At 41.2% G+C, this 14,054-nt stretch overlaps 1 long non-coding RNA gene across 1 annotated transcript in view; it reads right to left on the bottom strand.

Annotated features, from left to right (window-relative positions):
* LOC308123997 overlaps positions 1-14,054 on the bottom strand; it is a 231,136-nt gene that overhangs the window by 111,272 nt on the left and 105,810 nt on the right. The window contains exon 4 of the long non-coding RNA XR_013936268.1: positions 9,230-9,253. This is a non-coding gene — a long non-coding RNA (uncharacterized lncRNA). The remainder of the gene's footprint in view (positions 1-9,229; positions 9,254-14,054) is intronic.

Genomic DNA, 14,054 nt, shown 5'->3' with positions numbered 1-14,054 from the left:
CTTCACATGCATCCACCACATTCTGTCTGCACAGCACTCTCTCATCTCACTACACTCCTCCGACATTGGAACTTCATCTTGACGCTGCATGTAAATTATGTGCTGTGTGATCAACACTTTCCCCCCCCCCCCCGCAGGTGCACAGAGCTGATATGTGCACATGCAGAGACACGTGTCCACGGATCTTCAGTTTAATTTGCAGCCACTGCCACCAACTTCAGGGTCAATATTCAAGGAAGCCATTCCCAGCAGACCTCTGACAGTTGCAAACTATTTATAGAGTCTTACCTTGTAATCCAAAGTAAAAGCTTAAACTACGATACATCAGCTAGTACATTTATCTGTCTATGAACATCAGTGTGATTCATCATGAATTATTTAGGGACGTATTAAGATGTCCAGTATTCTAACTAGGGAGAGCTTGTGATGGCATATACCCATGGACACTCCACAAGGTACATACATGTATATTGCACTTTCCGGACCATGAGTTGCGCTGATGTATATGTCGCATTACTGTTTTCATGCCCAGCTGTGACTCCATTGCCACCGTTAAGCTTTTTATAGAACTCGTGTATAAATGTGTTCCTCCATCTCTGGTCATTGTGTTTGTAGCCCACGATTGGCCATCTTTGTTTTCTTCATCACAGTAGCAGTTTTTTCTTCAGTCCCTCACCAGATTCCCAAGTATTTATAACCTACCTCCTGCTTTGTTTCCATTTTCCAGTGTATACATTTTAATTTACATTTGTAGATTAAAAATTGCTGTGTATATTTATCTCCCGGTGACATTTAGCTTGTGCTGTCAATCAAATGTGGAAGTGATGGACTGTTTTGGGCGGTACTGGAGCAGCATTTTTTTCATCATAAAGTGTCATCTATCAGTCAAGTATTGGAATATTTCAGTATATAAGTCCCTTCTTCAAATTAGTCAAATGTAGAACCAAAGAATTAAAAAAGTGTGACTTATAGTAAGACATTAAAACATAAAACAAATAAGACATTATTATTGTATATTATAGACTAGTTATAGCTTGTTGAATCCTATTTGCAGAGAGCACTTGTATCATAAAAGATTTATTCTAATCGTCAATGCTATCTTACTCTAAAAACCAGCTTGTATTTATTGGATCATGAATCAAATACTACAATAATCCCATTCTGATCACCCTAAGGGGTAACCCTTCAGCATTACCTGTAGTTGCTGAAGGCCCTGAGCAAACACTACAGTAATTTCCCTTTTTGACCTGGAGGAATGTCAGCATACATGTCAAAGACAGGAAAAAAAGAAAACTAAATAATACAGGCTGGTTCAAATTCCCCACCTGGCTTCAGGGCTTAATCTGTAACAGGGGACAGCTGAGGACACATCCGCGCCCGTATTTACAAACCTGGATTCTGGGTTGGGCAGGCCACGGAGGACTAATTAACAGAAGTTTCTATTTTGGTGCCGGTCAAGAAAGCAAGAGTAGTATTGTACTGGGAGTTGGAGAAGCAGCCTGGCTGTGTACATAGAGCTCTGCAGGGTAAATATGGTGAAACCTCCACAGATCGGTGGTTTGCTGCCCCCAACCATGGTGCAGTGATGCTCACCGCACGGCTAAATGTAATTCAAAACAATACAAAAATGACAACACAAAGCATTGTATGTTTTTAGACAACAAGTCACCCATTAATCTGTCCCAGAATGCATCAATTTCATCTGCTCCTCTCTCCATTGGATCTATCTGTCCATTCATATCCATCCAATCGGCTGTATTACTGTGCATATATCCGCTAGTTTCTTTCAGTCCACCCATCTGTTCATTTTTCCATTTGTATTTTCATTAATTCTTTTGATCTAAACTGTCCATCCATCCATCCATCCATCATACCAAGTCTCACATTTTGTGCTTTGGAACATTTCCGTTGTATTCGAAGCCCCTATGAGTAATTTTCATGATTTGCTTGTGTTCTTTGAATCCGAAACTCGTTTCCCCCACTGCAGCATTTTTGTTTTTCTTAGTGCTGCACCTGCGTTGTCAAATTAGTGAAGCCGTTCTCTTAATTTGCTTGTATTGTGTATTTCTCTTTGTTTTCACACAATGCAGTGCTCATTGCTGCTGTACGTGGAACTGCTCATGTCCCACGTTGACTCCATTCAACTTGATTTTGATAAATAACGTCATTTGGATTTGTGCTAGGCCACCTGCACCTCAAAAGTACAACTTAAGTTTAGCTTGACTTGTACATAAGTAATGCATCCCTGGATAAATGTGTTTGTTGTTAACTTGTCATATATAGCCTGCTGTGAACAACATAAAGATGTAGATATACAAGTGATTTGATTCTTGCAGAAGAGGTTGGAAAATAGACGGCCAAGTGCCTTGCTGCCCAAAAATGTTGTTGAGCGTGAGCACTTTTGAGGTTAACCTTGTCATGGTCACCAGCACATGCTTGAGGCTTATTTTCAAAGTGACATTCTGATTACAAAATGTAATAGTAAATCAAATCAATGGGAATCCTCAGCGGCTATTCACAAAAAGACACACACTCTCTTGCAAGTAAAATATGTTAGAACATTCTTCAGGGCTTTCAGTGAACATCTTTTGTTTTGTCATACTTCAACTATGATAGCCCCCTTAAAAACAACTATTTTCTCCCTTTTAACTCTGTCAGAACACTCAATCAAACCACTGACAATGACATAATATACTGGCACTTTTTGATATGATGTAGATGTAGAGTATATATCTGAGCAAGCTATGAACACAGCATGTCTCTCCTTAGACTCCCACGAAACATGCTGCTCGATTACAAACATCCAGTCTGTACTGTATGTGGCAGTGCCAAACTGACAGATGGGTTGGCCACCCAGCGACCTCTGACATTCAACCTTCAGAGAAGTGGGGCCATGAAATCTGTCCAGTGGTCTTCATAACTCTCAAATGTTCTGCCAATATGGATGCACCACGGCGGCGCCAACGTGGGCCAGATGCTGTTTCAAAGGAGACCATATGACATCAGCTGATATCCCAGAAAGATTGTCTTCATAATACAGGAATTTGTCAGCGAGATACTGCGCGATTGTTTTAGCGTTTTAAAATCAGCAGTATTTCCGGACCATCTTTTGCGTACACAAAGACTACACCTGTCTGAAATTCAAAGGTCTGGTGAAATATGACAACCAGATGCAACCAGAAGTGTTTCGACACATCGACAGAGGAGGAGACAACACAGACACATCGGTGCACTAAGCGTTCTTCGCACAAACCGTCTCGCCAACATGCGATTACAGAGTGATGCAGAATCCCGGATTGTTTTGCCGCCAAGTTTTGTTATGACTGCTCACTTAATCAGCACAGCCTATTGTGTCAGACGTTTGACTGCTTTTGTTCGTTTAATGACCAAACCCTGAAGACACAATGGAAAATTATATTTTTGAAGAGCAGGCTAATTAGAGCTACTTATTAGAGAGACGTAACACGGGAATAACAATAGCAAAAGAAAGGCCGGGGGGTTTTGTGTGGGATGCATGCTGTGACATATCAGAGGTTTCATACATGAGCTGAAACTTAGAATAAAAAAGGGGTGTCAAAACCAAAAAGTAGAGAGAAAGGGAAAGTGAATTTAAAGAGCACCGGAGGTGATTATTATGCAATAAAAATTCCTCCCCCTGAAAAAACAATGACTTTAAAATACGGATGACTGTCGCCTGTGTACAGAAGTGGCACTGACCTTGAGGCAAAGCATCACAAGTCCTGACGTAATTGGGCTTTTTATTTTACTAGAGGGTGATTGGTTAGCGATATGAGAGCTGTAATGTTCTTAATAAATTTAATCTAGTGCGTTAATGACAGAAACCTACTACTATGTGACAGTTTGTGTGTGCCTCAGGAGAGAAGCGTTTAATCATGGGGACTACGACCCCATGTTCACAGTTCCACAGAAGGTGAATACACTTTTTTTTTTGGGGGGGGGGCATTTGTGTCCAGCATCATCCTGTCGTGTTGGCCCATGCACGATTGCACCACTTGCACAGGCAAAACGGCTTTGATTGACATTAAGCTTAAAGCAAGAAAGCAACACATGGAGGATCTGGTAAACACACTCTCCTTCCAAAGCTGGAATGGAGTGCCTTACTGGAGTGCTTAGGTTGGGGTGGCTGTGGAGGTTGTTATTAGTGGGAGAAAGAAAGAAAAACAACACACTCTTGACAGGGACATAGTTGCTGATATTGCCTTATGATTTCTTTCCAAGCGGATGAAAAACATGTCTTCTGAAAGCTGGCAGCACTGACGCCTAACTCTTGAAAGGTCCTCAAAGCCACAAATCTGCATTATAAGAAACAAGGAAATAAAGAAGAAAAAAAAAAAGAAGAAGAAGACGACGATGATCATTATATAACGGGATAGAGGGTTCAGGTTAAATCTAACTCCAGGCAGCATAATTATTTAATAATTAAATAAATGACTTCAGGATCTTTTGAAAAACAGATCAAAAAGGAAGCAGAGGATCTCAAATTGGGCACCCAGTACCCCTCAACACATAGACACTCGTCCTGTGAAGTGAGGATCTGATACTTGGCGTCAGAACCACTCATACAACAGGAAGGCAGGCAAAGAGTGAGCAGACACCTTAATATGCCTTCACCATATGCCGTTAGCTACTGATGGATGCAGCTCTCCCCAGCTACTGGAGTAACTTATTGCATTTGCTAGTGACACTGACGTTGTTGATGAAGTTAAAGATAAGCCATCTGTTCGGTACAGCAGCCCTGTTTCACTTGCAAGAATAGAGGCGTCCAAGTACGCACGGATCTGCGTGTGCGTGTCCGCCCGAATTATTGTTCCACCATATCCTTCAAGCCATCTGCATGTGCTTCGTATGGAGAGTGGGGTGTGCAATCATCTGCCATGATGACTGATGATTAAGAAAACGCCGAACGCCGCCGAGGAAAAAATTAAAGGGAAAGAGTGACACACTCTGCCAACGTTAGTGCAATGTAAGCAGATTTCTCGGAGACGGCTGGAGGAGTGAAGACTTACTGAATCTGTCAATCAAGTCTAATTAAAGGGAGAACGTATGCAAAGTCACACTAACAAGCTATCAGTCACATTCCTTATTAACATCTCACCCAGCTGTTGTGGAGGAAAAGGAGGAAAGAAATCAAGACTCTAGGACCCACCGCGGGAAACCTGGATGGTTGTTCTCTAATGATTCAGGTTTATGACTGTTCATATGCTCTCTGTACATGAAGCCCCATTAGAGCTGTGAACTCACGATGATTGCTACAACACTCATTCCCTTACAGATACCATCAAGGTGTTCCACAGTGGAAAGAACACCTACGCACCATACCAAGAAAAAATGATTACCAATGCATAGCATTATCAACTTAAAAGTCTCTTATTTCAACACAATATTTTTGCAGGGCATACAAAACACAGATGGATGCTTCAAAGTGTTGTATAATCCATGAGAAGCATTGTTCTCATCCTCTGAGAGATGGGGGGGGGGGGGGGTAAAGAAAGACGAGGAAGAATCCACACCGGAGTCTTCCAAAACCTTGGATAATGTCCGGGTTTGCCTTTTATATTTTGTTTTTGTTTTTTTTACCCAAGCACAGATCTACTTTTAGACTTCAACAGCATAATGGTATTTGCTTAACCGAGCAGCCAGCAATCAGTCTCTTCTCTGCCAGTGTCATATCACTGATCAAGTGTGGCTCAGTTCCTGTCTGAAAGGAGGGCTGCCAGACATAATGCAATAATAACGGGTGCACAGCTTGTCTAAGAGAACCCAGGTCCTATTTCACCACTGACGATACCGGAATGAACTCTTTGTGCTCTTTTGTTCTCATTCTCCTTCCATTTACCAGCACCGAAGCCCTCGAGCTTCCAAGGGCATAATGAGCCAATTGTAATTCCTTGCCTATAGCTTTGTATTGAAAGGTGTATGGAGATAGGGGCAAAAAAAAAAAAAAAAAGAAGAAGAAACCACTGGACGTTTCTAGTCCAGGTCAAAAAGCGAAGCTTGGAGTATTATGCAACGCAGAATCATGTTTCAAATATTGCTTATTTTGTTCTAAAAATAGAGTGGGGAAAGGAATGCAGGAAAAAGTTGGCACAGAGCGCATGTCTCTAAGAGTAGAGAGCCGGACCAGCCCAGCCCATCTTTATCTTCCTCCTCACATCATCAGCACAGAAAAATGTGGCCGCAAACCGTCTGAATGGAAAGATTTGAATTGAATAAAGAAAAGCTTGACTATAGCACTAATTCACTGTGTCTGCAATTACCGCTATTATTAAAGATAAACCTCTCAAAAGCAGATTTCCTACTGCATTTGAAGCTTTGACAGTAACAAGTGGCTTTGATGTAATATGAACCACTGACCTTGAAAGAAGGTAAATGAATCAGCGAGACGCAACGTGTTAAAAATCTAACAGCTTTTTGTCTCGACAAAGAGCACTCCTCTTATCCGACATAGTGGACGTGAACCTGTACTGCTCCCCCACAGATGCCTAGTGTGATGTTTGACAGATTTCTCCCTCTCCAGCTAGGCTCACAGTAAATGTCCATCTGGCAGCTTCCCATGGGTACTTATTATTCTCGGCTAGCCAGGGGTTTTCTGTTTCCGAGCAGTCAGCCAGCGCGTGCCTCAAAGAGTGGAGAGCCGGACCAGAACTGCTTGCAGATGCTCTGCCGGGTAGCCAAACTGCGCTGGTGTAGTGGCACGGCGCTGAGTTTTCAATTACACAATAAGGTGGCACCTCTCCAAAGCTGGACAAGTATGAAAAGTCAAGTGCTTTGAGGAAATCCAGGCATGGGAGACCTAACACCGGCCATAAAAGAGTGACATCAAGACATGCCGGGGTTTTTTTTCTTGTTTTTTTTCCACTCTCGATATACTTGCTCCACCTTGGAGATGAGATGATTGATTTTTCCCTTCTGAACAGATGCCTGGAGCCATGGGTACTGTTGAAAGGTCCTGCTGTCCTGCTCCGACACCTCGCTATGGCAGATTCAGTCATGCAGTTGACCTCTATCACACTCCTGCAGCCTGCTGCGCATTTCCAAAAACAGCCTGACAAGACATAGGATGCTACACTTGTCTTCACGTTCAGCAGCAAAGGGACGTTTTCACACATCTTTCTATATGTTTGCTCACCCCGCTGGTCTGCTGTCAGCCTTGTTTACTGCTGTTGCAATCCACCATTTGCGCTTGTAATCCTTCCGCAATAAAGTGCAACTGTTTAGCACCACCGCAAGGGCGAGTCATTAGAGCCATTTTATGAATGCAACAAAACTCAGGAACAACCTGCATCCTGGAGAAGAATAACAGAAGTACAACTAAAGGGACCATGACGGACCTAAAAACAGAATCATTAGGTAGTATGAGGAACTATTTTGTTTTTATGTTGACAAAAGAACAATCCTCCCCCCCTTCACATTTACTAAAACTACTCCAACATCACACTGAACACTCCACAATAAATGATTCTAAGTTAAAATATGACTAAAGCTGGGATTTTGTAAATAAAGTAAAGTAAATCGACACAAAGCTGCAAAACATGGTTTACTTTCCAAAGTTTTTTACTTCAAAACATTTTGTTGTGATAGGTTTTCAGGATCCAATGGAGAAAAACAGTTCTGTTTATATATTTTATCTATATATGCATCCAATTGGCTGGTTGCTGATTCTTGCTTATGTCATTATTTGAATATATATCTTTTACATTTACAACGCAATCCATTTAAATATATGTAATTGTTGAATTATTTTTAATAAAATGCTGGAAGTCGGCTGCTTGGAAATATGCCTCATCCACCGATTCTCTTCACTGTAGGTGTAATACATTACATAGAAGCATCCTACAGTAATCATATTACTTTGGTATGTGGTGCAGTAATGAACCATGTTACTGTGACAGTAACATGTGGAAATATCTAATTATCTGTATAGTTGGATTGCAACATTGTGAAACACACAAGCCTTTATTTCCTGCTGATACAGCAGTAAACTTTAAATGCTGCACTGGACTGTCTTGTCTATAATTCTGGATGACAAAGTAATTAAAATATCTGTCAGAATGTTTTTTACCAGTCATTTCAAATAAAAGGGATGGTAATAAGAGAGTTTAAGAAAGCATAATGCAAGCACAGCAACAGATAAAAAGGGACTGGCATCACGTTATATCCTTCAACATGATCCCACCATAGTGTAAATAAACAACATGTTATACATGTTATATTGATAACTGCTACTACAGTGTACCATATAACTATATCTCATATTTAACAATTGAAATGTATCATTATAAATGGATATTATATCACAGTGACTCAATGTCAAGGCTTCATCCAATGTGCCACTGGGGGGGGTCCCAACTAACAAATTCAGTTTTTAACTGTTAAGCTTTTTGTGTAATATATAACATTTCACACATAACTGTTTTGCATGTGAGCAATGTAGTTAGGTAAAACATGCGAGGTATGACCTGTTTTCAAAGTAGTAACCATGATGTAGCTGATGCAGACTTTTATTTCCCCCATCGTTGGTCAACGTAAGTGGCCATTAAAAAACCTCTGATATTGTGACTTTTTTTTTTTAATTGCTACGAGAACAGAGAACTCTGAAAGTTAAAAAAAAAAAATATCCCGTGTTATCCCCAAAACAACCAGACATAACATCTTGAAAAGAAAGTGAGGTGATCCAGAGTCCCTTCACCATATGGACCCAGTCCACACTTCCAGGGGTTTAATGTTGACACGTGGAGCTCGGGAAGCAGCGGAGGGGTTCGCAGCTTAACATGTGAGAGATTTTCCACACACTCACCACAGTGTGGAAACAAACACCATCCGTTCTATGCTTGTTTAAGTCAACACTGCCGGCGTATTCTTTGAACAATCTGGGCCATTTTATTCTCATTTGAATAAAATTCAAATTGAAGGCACAGAGCACACAAGTCGCTCGCCAGAAGAAGAGGAGGGGAAAAAAAAAAAAAAAAAACAGTACCATTGTGTATTCTCATGCACACATGTGGGAAAGCGGAATGGGTGAGGATTGCAGAACATTGCATACCTTACTGAGCAAACAGCAGCATCTTTGTGCCACTCCGACTCCTCCCTCCCTCCCTCCTCTATAGTTATGCATTCACATCACTCCCAAAGACACATGACAGCTCAAACATAACTGTCACTCCTGGGTACAGTGTTGAAACAAACAAAAAAAATAAATAAATCTTACCTAGTGTGGAATAGTTGGTCACATCTGTAAGCAGGCCATTGGTGAAAAGAGGGGGGGAGGGAGGGAGAAAGAGAGAAAAAGAAACGTCAGCAAATTACAACGTACGGCGGGCTAAACTTCAATGCGGGCTGAAGCTGTCACCAGCTCCCCTGAAAAATGATGGTCTCCCGGCATTGTACAGACTTGAGGTTAAGAATAGTCCCTGTCAGGAGGGGCACATCATTTATTAATCGGGGGACATGAAACGTCTCGGATAGTCTCTCCTGAGGATTCCAAGTTTGCACAACTTGCATTAATATTTGTCAGTGTTTCAAGAATTCCATGGTGGAAGCAGAAAGGATGTAAGCAGAAACTTAATCTATTAAACACAAGTCAGTGTTTTTTTTTTTTGTATTTTGCATTTTGCACTGGTGTAGTAACACAACCACTGAACAAACACATGCGCTCACACAAATATACACCAAAGTGCTCCCCTCTCTCCATATGTCTCAGAGGTAATTTAGCAGCCCTCCGATATCTTTCACCCAGTGTGCCTGGGCCTTTGCTACATTTCCCTGAGCTTGTTAGCTTGACAGCGGACATCCACGGCTCCGAAGGCATAACAAAATGGCAGTTCAGTTTGCCCCAAAAAGACCCGAGTGTGCCCCACACCAGACCAGTCCAGCAAAAACAAAATATATATATATACATATCTATAATGGTGCAACATTTAGTAACGTCCTAGTTCAGTTTCTTGCACCAACTCTCTGGCACCCTGAGAAATGCTAGATTTCCATTCCAGTATCTTTTTTTTTTTTACATTGAAAGTAGTCCCTCTATGAATGTAGTCTCTTAAAGTGCAGTTTTACCATCTTGTAATTGTGCAATAAAGCAAGGAAATGGAGTGAACTGTGTAAGGGAAACAGTAGGCCCTTGGACTAATTCGGACCTGCCATTGCTTACGATGCAGTGTGGTTGTGTTGCTAAGCAGAATTTACCGGTATCATGATTTATCACCAGTGATGTTTACCCCCCCTCTGCATTCATTTCCTTTTTTTGGTAGGCATGCAGCAAATCCCCCAAGGAGGATCAACGGCGAGAATGTGACTGCAATATCTGTTTGGCACGTGAGAACAAATGTATTTTCAGGCAGAAAAGAAGGGGTAAGACCGGGGTTCAATCTCGGCGATGCTCATTACCATTCTGTCTGACACACATTCACACTCACTGCTGCTGTTGTTGCTAAACAGAGAACTCAGCTGAGGACCTTGAAGCTTCACGCGGGGAAAATTGGGCCCAGGGGAACAGGAGGAGGGTGGCAGGACTGATGTCAGACTTCAAGAGCCACTAGAAGCACCTGGGGTTTCAATGACATTAGCATGTGTGTTATTTTGTCGAGAAGAGCTCAAGCTACCCGAAGAGGCACTACAGAAAGGAATCAATGAAAATGAATTTGCATGGGGTAAAAGTTTAAATGTGATACTCATTGGGTGGAGTTGAAAACTTGAGACAACCATATGAGGTCAGGCTGAAGAACATACCACAAGGGGGACTGAAATTGTTGCTTTTTCAAGAGGTATGCTGAAATGTTCTCCAACTGAGCGAACCATTAATGCCAAAAACAAGAAATTCGACGCTCTCAACCGTTCCATATTTCTGACCATCTAATCGCATTTTGTGCTTTTAATAGGGGAACTGTTTGCAGTGCAGTGAAGATTATTGATTTTTCCCCAAGTCCTGTGGTGGAAATTTGGATGCCTGGCCAATCAAAACCCGCGGAGGTAGCGTGGGCCTAAGTGGATTAGACTTGTGAGGATGGTAGAGGGGGAATCTAGAGGGAGAAACTGAAGCTCGGGTGGCTTCAATAAACCCACTCTGTGAACCAGGAAATAGATGGAAGACAGAGACACTTTTTCTTTTTTGCACCCCCTCTTACCCTCCTGTTTTAAGCAGATAAGCTGCTTCCAGGGTCTTAGTTATGCTGTGCAGAACTCGCAACACAATATGGAAAGTTTTTACAAGGCAAAGAAAAGGACGGAAGCTGAGAAGTCTGTTCTTCATGTTGTCTTTTCTCTGTTGACAAGAGGGATTTGGGGATGTTTGGAGTGGTCACTGCTGGAAGGAATTACAAAAGAGTCTTAGTGATGTGACACAGTGAGCATGCTCCTGCTCGAACATGGGTGTTAGTGGGGGTCTGGGCTCAGTTTCATCAACTTTTGCCTCGACTAAGTATTACAATGGGCTGAAACGGCTATGGCATGATGAGTAATTGGCAGCTTCACCGCATGAGCCCTTTTAACTTTTCTTTGAGATTCAGGGGGTTTCTTCTTTGCATGTAATGGAAGTGACAGTTTTATTAGGCAGTTTTCCATTTAAATTATCCCAACTCAAAACGGCACCACTTGTTCCAAAAAGATTTAGGAAGTAGCTGTGTGTGCAATACAGATGAAATGCATCACAAATGCAACACAGTTCACAAAAGTCACGACACAAATATTCATAATAGTCATTGCTCTACTTTGTTGCTCACTGTGCAAAGTAATTGGGTTCTCTACTTTTGTGTTATGCCATAACACTTCGCCAGTCATCCGTCACCTTCTTAAAGTTGAATTTTACATTCTTGCTTTTGATAAGATGGACATACTTTATGATCTTTCCGCTGTCCCCAGAATATTACATTTGCAATAATTCAGGATAAATTCAACAAAGCGCTGCAAAATGGGCAATAACTCAATTTGTCCACATTCAATGCAGTGACACCACTGACAAACACTCACTGCTTTTAATGAAAGCACAACACTACAAAAAAACAAATTTTGGTTTGCACAAAAATAAGATGGCATTGATTGCCATCCAGCCTTTTTCCACACAAAATAATTGTGTGATCGCCCTAACCAGAAGCTGATCAGCCCTTGAAAGCACAGGAACATTTCCCATACATGACATTAACAAAGCATCCGCAGGCCGTAGATCCTCTATACCTGTTACAAAAGCACTATTGAATAAGGACAACCAGATACTCACTGAAACTGTAGGGGCAGTAGATATGAGCAAGAATGCAGTTAGATTTGAGTATATTGTAGCATCCGGATCGCTTGGAAAGTTCTTTAGATTTTCCCAAAAATTCCAGCTGGACATTCTGGTGATGTCCACCCACCAACATGGACAGCAACCAATCCAATAGTAAAGCTAATAATAAGCTTTACTCACAAAAAAAGGGAACCCACATGTTTTTTTCAAGTCACATTTAATGTGTTTTTGGTAGTTTTTTTCCCCCCAAGGTAATTAAGAACAAAACTGCAGCAGAAGAGTGGTTGGACATCTGCAACTACTTACAATATGCAGTCATTTCCAATATTTTTGGCAAGTCACTACGTGACTCATTTTTAAGAGGCAGCACTCAAAAAAATCATTATCCCTTTGACCTCCAACGTTTGACCATTTCCACAATTTCTTGTCAAAAATGGCATAAAAGGCTGCAGTATTTCATCACAGAATAAAAAAAAATAAATCAAGGTATTTTGACCCCATTGATCACAGAAAAATCTCCTCGATGGATTGTCTTTCCTGAAATAATACAGCAAAGCCAGCCACAGACTATTAGAGCGAGCTCAGAAAGAGCACCAAAAAGAGAAATTCTCTGGGCGAGACATGAGGTGAAGTCATCTGCACAGATTGTCCTTTTGTATCATTCTCACTGTCCTTTTGTACAATAAACTCAAGGTAAACACCATCCTTAACAGCTGTGGAGGACACGGCCATATCTGTCCTGCCAATTGCATGAAGTCTTTCCAAAGTTGTGTACTGTAAGGGCAAACTATTGTACGATGGACAGATACTTTTTTATCGATCCCTAGGAAATATTCAAGCAATGCTTTGAAAATAAAAGGCAGGTTTGATGCTTTGGCTGTGCTGAAATCAAGATTTCCTAATGTATTACATACAAAAGTGATGCATTCGAGCAATTTAATGATGCTAAATTAAAAAAAAACTGGAAATGGAAATGTGGAACATTTCTATCGTCTTCCCACTAGTGTTTTAGAAGTTGTGCTATTTGTCTACACAATACGTTTTCGCTTAAGTGTGCAGAAAAGAAACATGGCAACAGAGATTACCCTTTGTTCAAGAATTTGGATTAAACCTAAAGAGACATCATTTGCCCTTGGTAGGATATTTGGGCTAGGGTGCGGTACGATAAGTCCTCTGAGACTTTGTCGCTCTTGGACAAGGACATCCGTTTTCTCGAGGGATATTCTTTTTGACACAGCCGGTCTTAACTTTCCTCATTCATCACATGGCAGGCAGTGCAGTGGACTTGATGAGGACAACACTATATTAGAGAATCAGAGAAGAGTATGTGTTTTTTTTTTTTTTTTTTCTTCTCACTGATAACCAATAACAGCCACTCATACATTCAAATGAGTCTGTTCTTGATGTCAGTTTACTGTGATCCAAGCAAACACAGCCAATAATAATACTGATGACTTTGGTCTAAATGCCATCAGACTGGTACAGCGATAAATACAGACTATGCTCATAATTTGTAGATTTTCCTTCCAGCAATTCCAAATCATCCACAATAACTCCAGTGATACTGTTAGAAATAATTCATCATCTGCTGGCGTAGCCTTTAGAGAGGTTCCACAAAAAGTTACTTTATCACCACAGTAAATCTGTTAATGTTCAACCGGGCTGTTAATATCAGGTGGAAATTCTGTCAAAGTGTCAATGTGCTGATTCGCTCTCAGACTGATCATGTCCTCCCTTCCAATTTTCTGTTTCTAAGAAATAAGGAAGTGAAGGTGATCACTGTGGCAGGGAAATTTGTCACTGAGGCCATTTAAAT

The sequence above is a fragment of the Lipophrys pholis genome (genome assembly GCF_963383615.2).
Source record: "Lipophrys pholis genome assembly, chromosome: 18".
In the NCBI taxonomy this organism is placed as follows: Eukaryota; Metazoa; Chordata; class Actinopteri; order Blenniiformes; family Blenniidae; genus Lipophrys; species Lipophrys pholis.
This window is presented reverse-complemented; position numbering and strand designations above follow the sequence as displayed.